The sequence below is a fragment of the Jaculus jaculus genome, chromosome 3, assembly GCF_020740685.1.
Source record: "Jaculus jaculus isolate mJacJac1 chromosome 3, mJacJac1.mat.Y.cur, whole genome shotgun sequence".
In the NCBI taxonomy this organism is placed as follows: domain Eukaryota; kingdom Metazoa; phylum Chordata; class Mammalia; order Rodentia; family Dipodidae; genus Jaculus; species Jaculus jaculus.
Genome location: NC_059104.1, coordinates 114,336,335 through 114,348,821, shown reverse-complemented (window position 1 = coordinate 114,348,821; position 12,487 = coordinate 114,336,335).

The window sequence follows — 12,487 nt, the reverse complement described above, 5'->3', positions numbered from 1 at the left end:
CTTCAAAGTGTCCCGACTATCTTGAAATTCCCACTCATACTTTTCTATAAGTTTGTCTTTCTCTTTGTTGGACTGTATTAAATCTGCCACCTGGTCTTCTAGCTTAGATATTCTGTCCTCTCCTTCATCCATTCTACTGGTGAGATTTTCTGCAGAGTTTTTTATTTCATTAACTGTGTTTTTCATTGCTAGTAATTCTGACTGGTTTTTCTTTATTATTTCTATTTCCTTATTTATGTCTTGTATTGCCTTCTTTATTTCATTAAATTGGTGTCCTGCGTCTTCTTTGATTCCTTTGATTTCCTCTTTGAGTTCCTCTTTGACTCCTTTGATTTGTTCTCTGACTTCTTTGAACATATTTACAATCATTCTTTTGAAATCTTTCTCAGGCATTTCCTCTAACTCGTTCTCACTGGAGGTCATTTCTGATGCATTAATACTTTTAGGTGGATTTCTATCATCTTGCTTTTTAGTGTTTCTTGTTTTATAATGTATATATTTTTGCATCTTGGATTAAGTTAATGCTTGGATTTTCTAGCTAGTTGAGTGTTCTTAGCTGTATCCATTGATTGGATGTTATATATTTTCCGGGTAGGAGCTTAAGGTGTTAGGTGTGGCTCTTAAGACTCTCAGAGTATCTACAAAGGTGCTCCTAGGGGTTGAGTTTCCCTGCTATGGGAGTATTCAAGTAGGCTGAGTGGAGTAAAATACAGGTAGTTAACTAAACACTGTACCCATTCAATCAAAAACAGCCCCAAGTATGTATGCCAGAGTAGTTATTATAACAACCAGATCCTCTATCAACATAGAGGTTAAGATTTATGGACTGTTGAGGGATCCAAGTCAGCTTGTGACCAAGTGAGACCCTTCCCTGGTACAATCCCAGTTACCTTGGATGATTTTGGTCTCAGTCAAGTTGGTGCCTGGTCGTTGGGCTGCTGTTCTGATTTCTGGATCTGGGCACTGGCTTTTCCTGCGGGGCAAACCGAGCCTGGCAACTGTGGCCCTGCAGATCAGCACACCCACTGCTGGAACTACTGCTGCTAAAGCTGCCTCTGCTGGGTCTGTTGTTGCTGCTGCTGAAGCTGCTGCTGCTGGGCCCACTGCTGCTGCTGCCTCTGCTGCTGCTGCTGTAGCTGCCACTGCTGGAGCCACCACTGCTGCTGAAGCTGCTGCTTCTGGGTCCACTGCCACTGCTGTCACTGAGGCTGCTGCTGCGGGATCTGCTGCTGCTGCCTCTGAAGCTGCTGCTGCTGGGTCTGCTGCTGCTGCTACTAGTGGATCTGGTGCTGCTGGGGCTGCTGTTACTGGTGCCGGATCTGTTGATGTTGCTGCCGGACTATGCTCCTGCTTGGGTCCCGCTGTCGGCTCAAGTTGGTGTGGCCGGTCCCTGGACCACTGCTGTTTGCTGGAGATGGACACAGTTGGTGGGGGAGGGGAGGGAGCCACAGCTGCTCTGGTTCTCTCGCTGTCCCACATGTTCTTCTACCTTGTGGTCTGCTCCTCCATTGCTCACTGCCGCTCTCCTTTCACGTTTCCTGAGTTGCGGAGAGCGCTGGTGTGAGTGGAAAATCCCTGCACCTGGCTTTTCCTGCAGCTGGAGCTGAGTCTGGTGGCTTTCTGGTGTGCCGCCGCCACAGTTGGCGGAGCCGCCTTGGCTGCTTTTGCTGGCCTGTGCAGTCTCTGGATGCTCTGGATCTCTTCTACTTCTCCGCTGCTGCTTCAATTTCCTATACACCTCACTTTTTAGTAGAAGTGTGTATTTTGCTGAGTGTTTTTAGTCATTTTTCCCCCCTAGGCTGCTTTGGCGTGGTACCTACACCTCAATCTTAACTGGAAGTCCAAGAAAGACATTTTAAATAAACTTTGGTAATAGATAAAATGAAGGGTTGTAGCATGGCCCTAAGAAATAGGAACATTTATTTATTATATATCAGACATCAAGTCAAGTACTTTATGTAAAAATTCTGCATGCAAAATGATAACCCTCTTCTTAAGGGAAGCATTTGGGTTCTGGAATAATAACTCATTGTGGAAATTCATATAGATAGTAAGTCATATTTTCAAGACATTTACTCAGATCTGTTAGACCTCAGAGTCTATGTTCTAAGCAGTTACAGGTAGTGTTTATTAGAAACTATGCATAGTAGTGCCTTTGGGAACTCTGGACTTCTAGTTGGCCAACTCACCATGTGCACTGCCTGAGCAGAGAAGGATCAATCAGACTGGCCTGGCTCCTTGGCCATGATGGTGGTATTTCTCATTATAAATGGTTCCATTGTTATTCTGGTTTCTATATTTCACTTGCTAATGAATTTAATTTTATACATGTTTAAATTCCTACATTTTCAGTGAATTTAGTCAAAGAACCTGGTGAAATGTTCAAGGTAAGAAATACTCCCAGAAATACCTAACAATGAAGAATCAACCATTGGCTCCTTTCCAGACTGTGACCATCCTTGGCAGCCCTTCTTCCAAAGCCCTTTTTCTAATAGCCTTAGTAAATGGACACTCCTTTAAATGACTGACTAAAGTATTTACTTGTTTAACCTTTAAACCACATGCTCTTCTGTGTAATGGTAATCTTTTTAAGCTTAACTTCTTTTTGTTTCTTGTAAGGGTATAGAATCATAGTACTGGAGACGTAGTTCAGTTGGTGAAGTACTTGCCTAGCATTCATAAAACGTTGGGCTGTAATCCTAGCATTGCATAAACCAGGTGTGGTATTGCCCTCCTGAAACTCCAGGTCTCAAGAGATGGAGGCAAGGTGATCAGCCAAGGTCATCCTTGGCTTCATAGTAAGTTTAAGGCCTGCCTGGGCTAAATGAGACCCTGTCTCAAGAAAACAAAACAAACAAAACAAAAACAAAACCAAAAAGAAGAGTATAGAGTAATATTGCCTGGTATCCTGAGTTTCTATATGGACAAACATTCTAGAATTAGGTGGAGTAAAATGAAAGAAAGAAAATATGCCCGAGAACAAGGGCTATCGGGAGAAGCTCACACAGAAATTGACCAGATTATCTTACCTCACTTGTGGAAATGAGAAGCTCAGAGTGTGCCTGGCAAGCTACTCTCCAGAAGCCAGTTTCTTCATCATCACCAAGAATAAAAGAAGGATAAAGAAGGAAAGGCAGAAAGGGGAAAGAAAGGGACATGCATACTTTGCCCTAGAGGTGTTTGTAGAGAGAGGGAAGCAAACAGTCTTCTGATTCAGCAATTATGAGCATCAAAAGAAGCTATTAGAGAAATTGCATCCAGGAGTTTCCAGCTGAAGATTTAGCTCATCAGTAAATGTGTGAGGCTCTGGGTTCAATCCTTAGTAGTGCAAAAACAAAACAAAACAAAACAAAGCAGGAAATAGAAGTCTTTGGGTATGTAAAAAATCCAAGGATTGGGTGAAGTGGAGCTCCATCTGTTTGCTTAGGCTTGGGGTTTGTGTGTAGAACTTTATCCTTCTGAATCTAATTCATATATAACTTATACAAATGTATGCAATTTATTTTAATATTTATGATACACATATGTTATATATAATTATGTGAGGGGAGTTCACTGGAGGGTTTCCTCTCTGGGAATTACAAAATAATAAAAATACCACTTTTTATTTGCATATTCAAAAATACTTATTAAGGTCTGGGGAGATGGTTAACTAGAGGTGCTTGCTTGCAAACACTGATGGTCTGGGTTTGATTCCCTAATGCCACTGTAAAGCCAAATGCACAGAATGGCACCTGCATCTGGAGTTCATTTATAGCAGGAAGAGTCTCTGGCATTCCTATTCTCTTTTTTTCTCTCTCTCGGCAGGAAAATAAATAAATAAAAGTATTTAAAATATTTATTGAGTGTCCTTTTTAGTTAGGCACTGGGAGTGCAGAGATATAAGTCTTGTTTTGTTCTTTAACAGCTTAAAATTTCTATAGAAATAAGATGAAAAACTTGGCGTAAGGTCATAGATAAAAATGGTATTGTGGGCTGGAGAGATGGCTTAGTGGTTAAGCACTTGCCTGTGAAGCCTAAGGACCCCAGTTCGAGGCTCGGTTCCCCAGGTCCCACGTTAGCCAGATGCACAAGGGGGCGCACGTGTCTGGAGTTCGTTTGCAGAGGCTGGAAGCCCTGGTGCGCCCATTCTCTCTCTCTCCCTCTATCTGTCTTTCTCTCTGTGTCTGTCGCTCTCAAATAAATAAATTTAAAAAAAATGGTATTGTATATACGTAAGGAGAAGAACAGATTACTGGGGGTAAAAAGGCCTAAGTGAGGTCAGGGGAAGACGTTGAGTAAAGAAAAGGTGAAGGGATGGCTAATCAAAATCTAAGAGGATATAAATATGGAAATTTATAAATATAAATATATAAATTTCATATGGAAACCTACTTTTTTGGACAGTGGAACACTCAGGAGCCATAGATTGTTACTAGGAAGTTTTCAGTGCCAGGGATGGGATACATTCTAGTGATTTGTGCCAGGGAGGCCCTTGTGATACCCCCAAAGCATTATAGGTCATTGCTGAGACCCTTGGTTTCCTACTAGGAATAGATGGGAAGACTCTTTTGCTGAACTCTCCACATACTTAGCTGCAAGGTCACTGAGAAATCCTACTGGAGCTGAGCTGAAAACTTCCATGTAGACCAGCTGACAGAAAGCTGGAAAAAGCCATGCTGCATGCAGTTCAATGGGAGAGAAAGAAATCACCAGTGAATATACTCAACAGTGGATTGCAACCTTATATTTGGCCAGCCAGGCCAAATGAGCCAATGGGTACAATAGTGGCACATCTGTTATGGGGAAAACCAACTGCTTTATAGTTTGACGGGAGGCCCACTCCTTGGGAGGGAATACATCCCTGATACTGAAAACCTACAGCAGGGTAGTCATGAGCCCTAGGGGTGTAATGTCTGCTACTGTCTGGCTAAATGTATATACTATGCTCACCAAACCGCCCAATAAGCACTTCTCTTAATGTTCATATCCACATATTAATGCTACTCTCACTTTTGGTAAGAGAACCTTCTCTTTTCAGATGGCAGTGACCTTGGGATGACTCAGAAGGCACATGGTGCTAAGAAGTGACAGAGGAGTGCTCAGCACTGAAATATCTCTAGCACACCTTCCAAGGCTCACAGTCCATTGTGGCAGAGGTGGCAGAAAGAATGTAAGAGCCAAAGGAAGGGTAGGACTCCTTACATGTGCTCCTCCGGACACAAAATGGCCTGGATATCCATGACCTCACAGTGCCTGACACTACCTACACAAGACCATCATAATAGGAGGAAAAGATCATGACATCAAAATAAAAGAGAGACTGATTGAAAAAGGGAGAGGATATGTTGGAGAGTGGAGTTTCAAAGGGGAAAGTGGGGGGAGGGAGGGAATTACCATGGGATGTTATTTACAATCATGGAAGTTGTCAATTAAAAGAAAAAGAAAAAAATGGATGACTGAGGGCTGGAGATATGGCTCAGTGGTTAAGAGAACTTCCTGTGGAAGGATGAAAACCTTTGCAGACCTGAGAAACTACTTGAGTTCCATCCCCATGACTCACACAAACAGCTGTGTGTGGCCACGTGTGTCTGTAATTACAGGACCACAGGGGAGTAGATACACAAGAATTGCTGGAGCTCATCATAAAGGAGCCAGCTTCAAGATCAGTAAGCAACTTCTGTTCAAATAAGAATGGATGGGAGAGTGATGGAATAGGACATATGACAGTTCTCTATGGTCACCTCAGATGAGAACACTCTGCCACAAGACAGCATACACCACTGCAGGCAAATGCATATACCACACACTCCTGGCAGGCTGGAGAGAAGGCTTAGCTGTTAAGGCACTTTCCTGCAAAGCCAAAGGACCTTGGTTCGGTTCCCCAGTACCCATGTAAGCCGGATGCACAAGGTGGCTGGAAGCCCTGGTGTGCCCATTCCCTCTCTCTCTCTCTTTCTTTTTTTCCTCTCTCAAATAAATAAATAAAAATAAAATATTAAAAAAATGTACCTTGGGGCTGGAGAGATGGCTTAGCAGTTAAGTGCTTGCCTGTGAAGCCTAAGGACCCCGGTTCGAGGCTCAGTTCCCCAGGACCCATGTTAGCCAGATGCACAAGGGGGCACATGCATCTGGAGTTCGTTTGCAGTGGCTGGAAGCCCTGGGGTGCCCGTTCTCAATTTCTCTCTCTCTCTGTCTCTTTCTCTCTCTCTCTCTCTCTCTCTCTGTCTGTCTCAAATAAATAAATAAATAAACAATGAACAACAAAAAAAATGTACCTTGGCATCCTTCCAAAATAGTAATTTACAACACATACTAAGAAGTCACATTTTGGTTGCTACCTTTCACTCCTAAGAATTTTTGCTAAGATGATAATTAACAAAAGCAAAAGTACTTACATTATGCTAAGTTATAAGAGCAAAAGCCTGGCACTGACCAACATGGAAGTTGTCTCAGTGATATATGACTTGAAAAAATGAGTTAGCAATCTGGAAAATATTAAAAGAATAATTTCAACCAGGACTGGAGAAATAGCTTAGTGATTAAGGCACTTGCCTGAAAAGCCAAAGGACTCTGGTTTGATTCCCCAGGACCCACATAAGCCAGATGCACAAGGTGGCACATGTGTCAGAGTTTGTTTTCAGTGGCTGAAGGCCCTGAAATGCCCATTCTTTCTCTCTCACCATCTGTCTCTTTCTCTCTTAAATAAATAAATAAGTAAAATATTAAAAAATAAAATTAAGAATGATTTCAACTAAAAAAGAGAATATAAAACCACACAAAACTTCATTGCAAATTGCCTTAAAAAAAGTATCCAGGCAGAATAACAGGAAGGAGACATGGGGGAAATGAAAATGGGTGAGGCTGGTAAGGTACTATATTTAACACTACTTGCACATATAATTAAAGACTGATATTTTGAAATATTGCATAAATGCATTCCTCAAATGTGCATTTGAGAGGATAGGAGATTCAGTGCATAATTGAGTCACTGATTCATTCACATATGCTTTATCTATGGACTATCTCCAGGACTCTGGCCTGTATTGCATCTGCTGCCCTGAGCTCAGTGCTGGAGGCACAAATGGTAAACAAGAGCTGTAGAGATAGTTCAGTCAGTAATGTGCTAGCCATGCAAGCATCAGGACCTGAGCTCCATCCTCAGAACCCACATAGCACAAAGCTGGGCATGGCGGCATGCATGTGTAATCCCATTGCTGGGGAAGTGGTCACTGACTTAGATAAACATGCTGACCATCCAGTCTAGCCTACTTGCTAAGCTCCATGCCAATGAGAAACACTGAAAAGGTAGATGGGGCCAAGGAGATTGCTCAGTGGTTAAAGGTGCTTGCTTGAAAAGCCTGTGGCCTGGGTTTGATTCCCTAATATCCTTGTAAAGCCAGATGTTGCACAAAGTGGAACATGCATCTGGAGTTCATTTACAGTAACAAGAGGTCCTAGTGTGCCCATGTTCTCTCTCTCCACCTTATATATAAAAGTGGATGGCATTCCTGAGAATGACACCAGGGTTGTCCTCTTGTCTCCTTGACACATATTTGCACCTGCACACACAAGTGCACACAGACACATGAACATATGTGCACATGCACATGTGAATGTGAACATATAAACACACACACACACACACACACACACCTCTGGCTCAGGGTCCCAGATTATCTAGGGAGAAACTGATATAAATTTGAGATATACTGCAGTGTAATCAGTGCAATATTAGTGGTTATTTGAAGGTCTAAGCAAGGACAAGGAGGCAAGTCCACCTTTGTCTGGGCAGTGAAGCTTGCGAGTAGATGGAGAAAGGAGGGGTCAGGGTGGGCTATCCACAGGATGAGGAAATAAAATGGAAGGATATCATAGGAAATAGGGTGGGAGGAACTCCCACACTGACTGGATGATGGAATAGGTAACGTCAAAGAAGATCTGTTCTTTAGAAAGTGAAGTCATTTCTACAGTCAAGGCTATGTGGAAGCAGCAGAAGGAGCTGAGGTAGAAAAGTAAGACTGTGTTGCAGGGGGCGGGGGGGGGGCATTTCTCACCCACAAGTCCGGTGACTGCAGCAAGGTGGAAGAAGCCAGGAGTTATCTGCTGGATGAGCCTTGGCCAAACGTGCAAGCCAGGAAAGCAAGTTCCAGCTGATGCTGTGGGTCCTGTGAGGACCCATGGCACAGATCTAGAATACCGGTGGCAATACAAGAAGGCAGCTGGCTGCAGGGAGCAAGGCTAGAGCAGCCCCAGCGCAGTGAGTGCTGAGCCTGTCTGGGTTTATTTGAAGGACTGGAGAGGGGTGGACTGAACAACGTCATGGGAGCTTTACGTGTGGGGCCCAGGCAACCAGACATTAATGGTGTGTGATGGGAAACCACTGGAGGGTTTCTTCTCTGGCAATGACATGACTGAGCCTATACTTACCGAAAGATTACTTGGAAAGGAGCGTGCAGCCTAGACTAGAGGAGGGAAGGATGGAGGCAAGGGGATGCTAAGGAGGGGAGGGCTGTTGGGAGGCCTGGTCAGAGACGAAAGATAGTATTTATTTTAGATCATGAATGGTGAGCACAGACAAGCATGTCAGTGTAAATGGTTAGCATTTTGTCTCTTCTTGTCAAAGCCCTGGTCTGTAACACAGTGATCACCAATATGAGCGTTTGAGGTTTGGGTAGTATGTTGATAGCTGTCTGCAGAGGGCAGGATGTCAAGTCTGATTAGAGCACATTCCAGTTGCCCAGTTGTTTTAGTGAGTCAATTCACTAAATTATAGAGTTATTTTGGGGTAAGATCAGCAATTTTTAGATGATGATAGTTTGCCCTTCAGTTTCTTTTGAAAGTCTCCATTTCTTCCTGAGGAGTTTTGTCTATATGCAAAATGGATTTATCCATTGTAAGGCATCTAATATGCATTCAGGGTGACGGCAAATGTTTGTGTCCCTCCAAAGTTCATATCCTAAAATTTTAACCCCAAAGTGATAGTTAGGGCCTTTGGGAGGGATTAGAGTGCCTATAAAAGAGGCGTAGCCTTTCCTCTTCTACCTTGTGAGGGCACATTGGAAAGGTACAGTTTCTGATAAGCTATCTAGTTTGCTGTTAAAGCCATCTGAATAGATAGACTAGCCAGGATGACCTCATGGTGTCAGGTTGCAAGGAAGTGATCACAGAGTGCTAGAAGCATGTCCCAGGGACACATGGCAACTCGTTGGAGCTCCTTCGTGTCCCCACCAATCTGGGCTCAATCTGGGACCTTCGGACCTTCGAGTATCAAGATACACAGTGATAGAACTGAGTTGTGGATCACTGACTAAAACAACAACTTATGAGTTGTGCTCTTGCAAACAGGCAAGGGGGAGAAGAGAAAGCTCTTACATTAGTAGAAAGACAATGGATAAATAGATGTAGAAAAAGAAGGATGATTTTAGAAAATAAGCATTAGGAAATCATCTTAGTAATCATGGGTTCAGATGACAAATATCAAGGGATGCTAAAACTAGTAGGTAAAAGTGGAGGAATAGCTGGTTATGGTGGTTCACATGTTTAACTCCAGCACCAGGGTGGCTGTGGTACAAGGGTTGCTGTGAGGTTAAGGCCAGCCTGGGTGTGGCAGACAGCCCTAGGTTTGCTGAGATGAACCTCTAGGCCAGGCACAGTTATGGTGGAAGGGATTCATTGAAGCTTATAAGATCCATCAGGAGTTCCATAATGGCAGAAGAAGCTGGCCTGCTTTCACATGACCAAACACACACAGAGAGAAGCACAAGCCAAAAAGCCAAAAGCTGTGCAGCAGAGCACAGCACACTTCAGGAACTGCTAGGCACACTTTGCATATCTTTAGATTGAAATCTCAAACCCACCACCATACCTTAAGATCCACCCAGGACACCTCCTCCAGCCAGGTGGCTGCAGATGCAAACTACAAACTAATAAAACACTGAATATATTGGGGCCACCTATTCAAATTACCACACTGGCCTACAGCTTGAATTTCATCAGCCAGGGAAAAAATGAGACACTGCCTCAAAAGATCAAACTAAAATAAAGAGGAGTAAAAGGGAATTTTTAAGTAGTTATGAAATTTCATTTCTAAAATACGTATTAATTACTAAGGAGAAAAGCTACTGTCACCTGTAATGGGATAAATAGACATTGTATGACATTCAATTTGTTGAATAGAACAAAGATTTTGCCAGACTGAGGTGGTTTGAATCTGATGCTCCCATAAACTCATGTGTTTTGAATGCTTTTGGAGAGGGTGCCTTGCTGGAGGAAGAATTACTGTGGGAGGGTGGGGGTGTTCTAGCCAGGTCCTCCTTGTCAGAGCTCAGCTGATTCTCCTGCTGCTATTTTCCACATGCTATAGCAGCAGTGATTCTCAGTCTCTGCTCTACTGTGCTGTCCCCTGCCATCATGGAGCTGCCCTCAAGATTCCGAGCCACAATAATCCCTTTCCTTAGCAGCTGCTTTTCATCAGGTGTTTTGTCCCAGCAATGAGAAGGTAACTGCTACACATAGTCTGGTCCCCCCAAAATAGAATACCTGAACTTAATCCTTGGACTATGTCACAAAAATTCAAATTGAGAGACATTCTACAAACAGCTGGCCTATGGTTTAAAAAAATAGCAAGTCATGAGAGTTCAGGAAAGTCTGAGGGGCAGTGCCATGCTATGGAAACTGGAGAGTCCTAACGTTGGTGCTACCTGGGGCCTGTCACTGTAAAGGACCCACTGGTACAACCCACACTGATCACCCAGGGTTTCTTCCTTTCTTCCTCCCTCCCTTCCTTTCTTTTTTTCTTTTGGTTTTCTGAGGTAGGGTTTCACTCTAGTCCAGGCTGACCTGGAATTCACTATGTAGTCTCAGGGTGGTCTCAAACTCACAGCAATCCTCCTACCTCTGCCTCCCGAGTGCTGGGATTAAAGGTGTGTGCCACTACCCTCAGCTCACAGGGTTTCTTTCTGGTGAGGGTCCTTATACTGTTCTTGCACCTTTCCTACAATTTAAAGCTGCTTCAAAATTAAATACATAGAGACATTTCTAAAAAGTAAACATTTAAAGATGATTGACTAAATCAGACCAAGTTTGCGATGTTAGAAAAATAGGACATGGGCCAACTACTTCACAAAGAGGCTAGTGAAAAAAAAAAAATCCTACATGCTATTTATAAATTTAAATTGTGACATCAATCATCAGGAAGAATAAATTCTCTAGAAAAGAATGAAATTCTGAAAATTCAAGCAAGAAAACATTTTAAGAAAAAAAATGAAACCATACCCATACAAATTAACTTTAATATTTAATCATGTCAAGAAAAAAAAATCACAGAAAGATAAGTCCAAGTAACTTAAAAATTTTAATTTATTAGTCTAGATGCCCATCAACAAACAAATGGACAATGAAGATACATTACATACACACAATAGAGTTTTATTCAGCTGCAAAGAAAAAATGAGGTTAATAAGAAAATGGATGTATCTAAAAAATATACTAAGTGAGGTCACCCAGGCTCAACAGGTAAGCAGTCCATGCTCTTTCTCACATGCAGTTATAGCTTTGAATTTTTAGATTGGTACATATGTTGGAGTAATAGTCATTAGATGTCAAGAAGCTAGACAGCAGCCATGGTAGGGGGAAGGAAATAAGTAGATAGTAGAAGAGTGGAATATTGGGCTGAAAAGATTTATTTTGAATTAGGGGAGGGAGATGGAGGAGAGGAGAGGGTGGGGAGAGGGTTAACTAAGACTAATGCATGAAAAAGTCTTATTTGATAATTAATTAAAATATAACTAAGGGGCTGGAGAGATGTCTTACCAATTAAAGTGTTTGCCTGCAAAGCCCAAGGATCCATGTTCAAATCTCCAGGAAGGTGAGGCAAGCACAAAGTTGCATATGCCCACTAGGTGGCGCAAGTGTCTGGAGTTTGATTGCAGTAGTTGAGGTCCTGGTGATCCAACTCTGTCACACTATCTCTAAAACATAATAAAAATTACAATAAATATAAGTATGAGAAGAGTTTAGGTAGAAATGCCCTGTGGGGTGGATAATGCTGTGGAACAGTGCCAAGGATGAGCTTACTTCTAGTAAGTTGTTAGTCAAGGAGGTTCCCGAACAATACAGGCTGTTGCCAATGCTCTTGGTTGCCCACCAGGGCTAGATTATAAGATTCAATTGTTGAAGATGCCCCATGCTTCAGTTGCAGACACAGATCAAGCTGGAACTGAACTGGAAGCATCTTCCCTGCAGGCTAGTTGTCCCAGTGCTGGAAAGAGCTATGCAGGCTGCTGGGGGCGAAAAGTCATCAACATTAATCAACTGTAGACCCTGGGAACCACACACCTGACCAGCCAGGTAAAATGTACTTACTGGTGCGACCGTGGCATACCAGCTATGAGGCTAACCAACTTCTCTCTGATTGGATTTGAGGTCTGAGCTATGAGGGGAATTCATGCTTATAGTGAAAACCTGGTCAGGAGCTTAGAGCAAGAAAGGTCACAGGCCCTGTTGG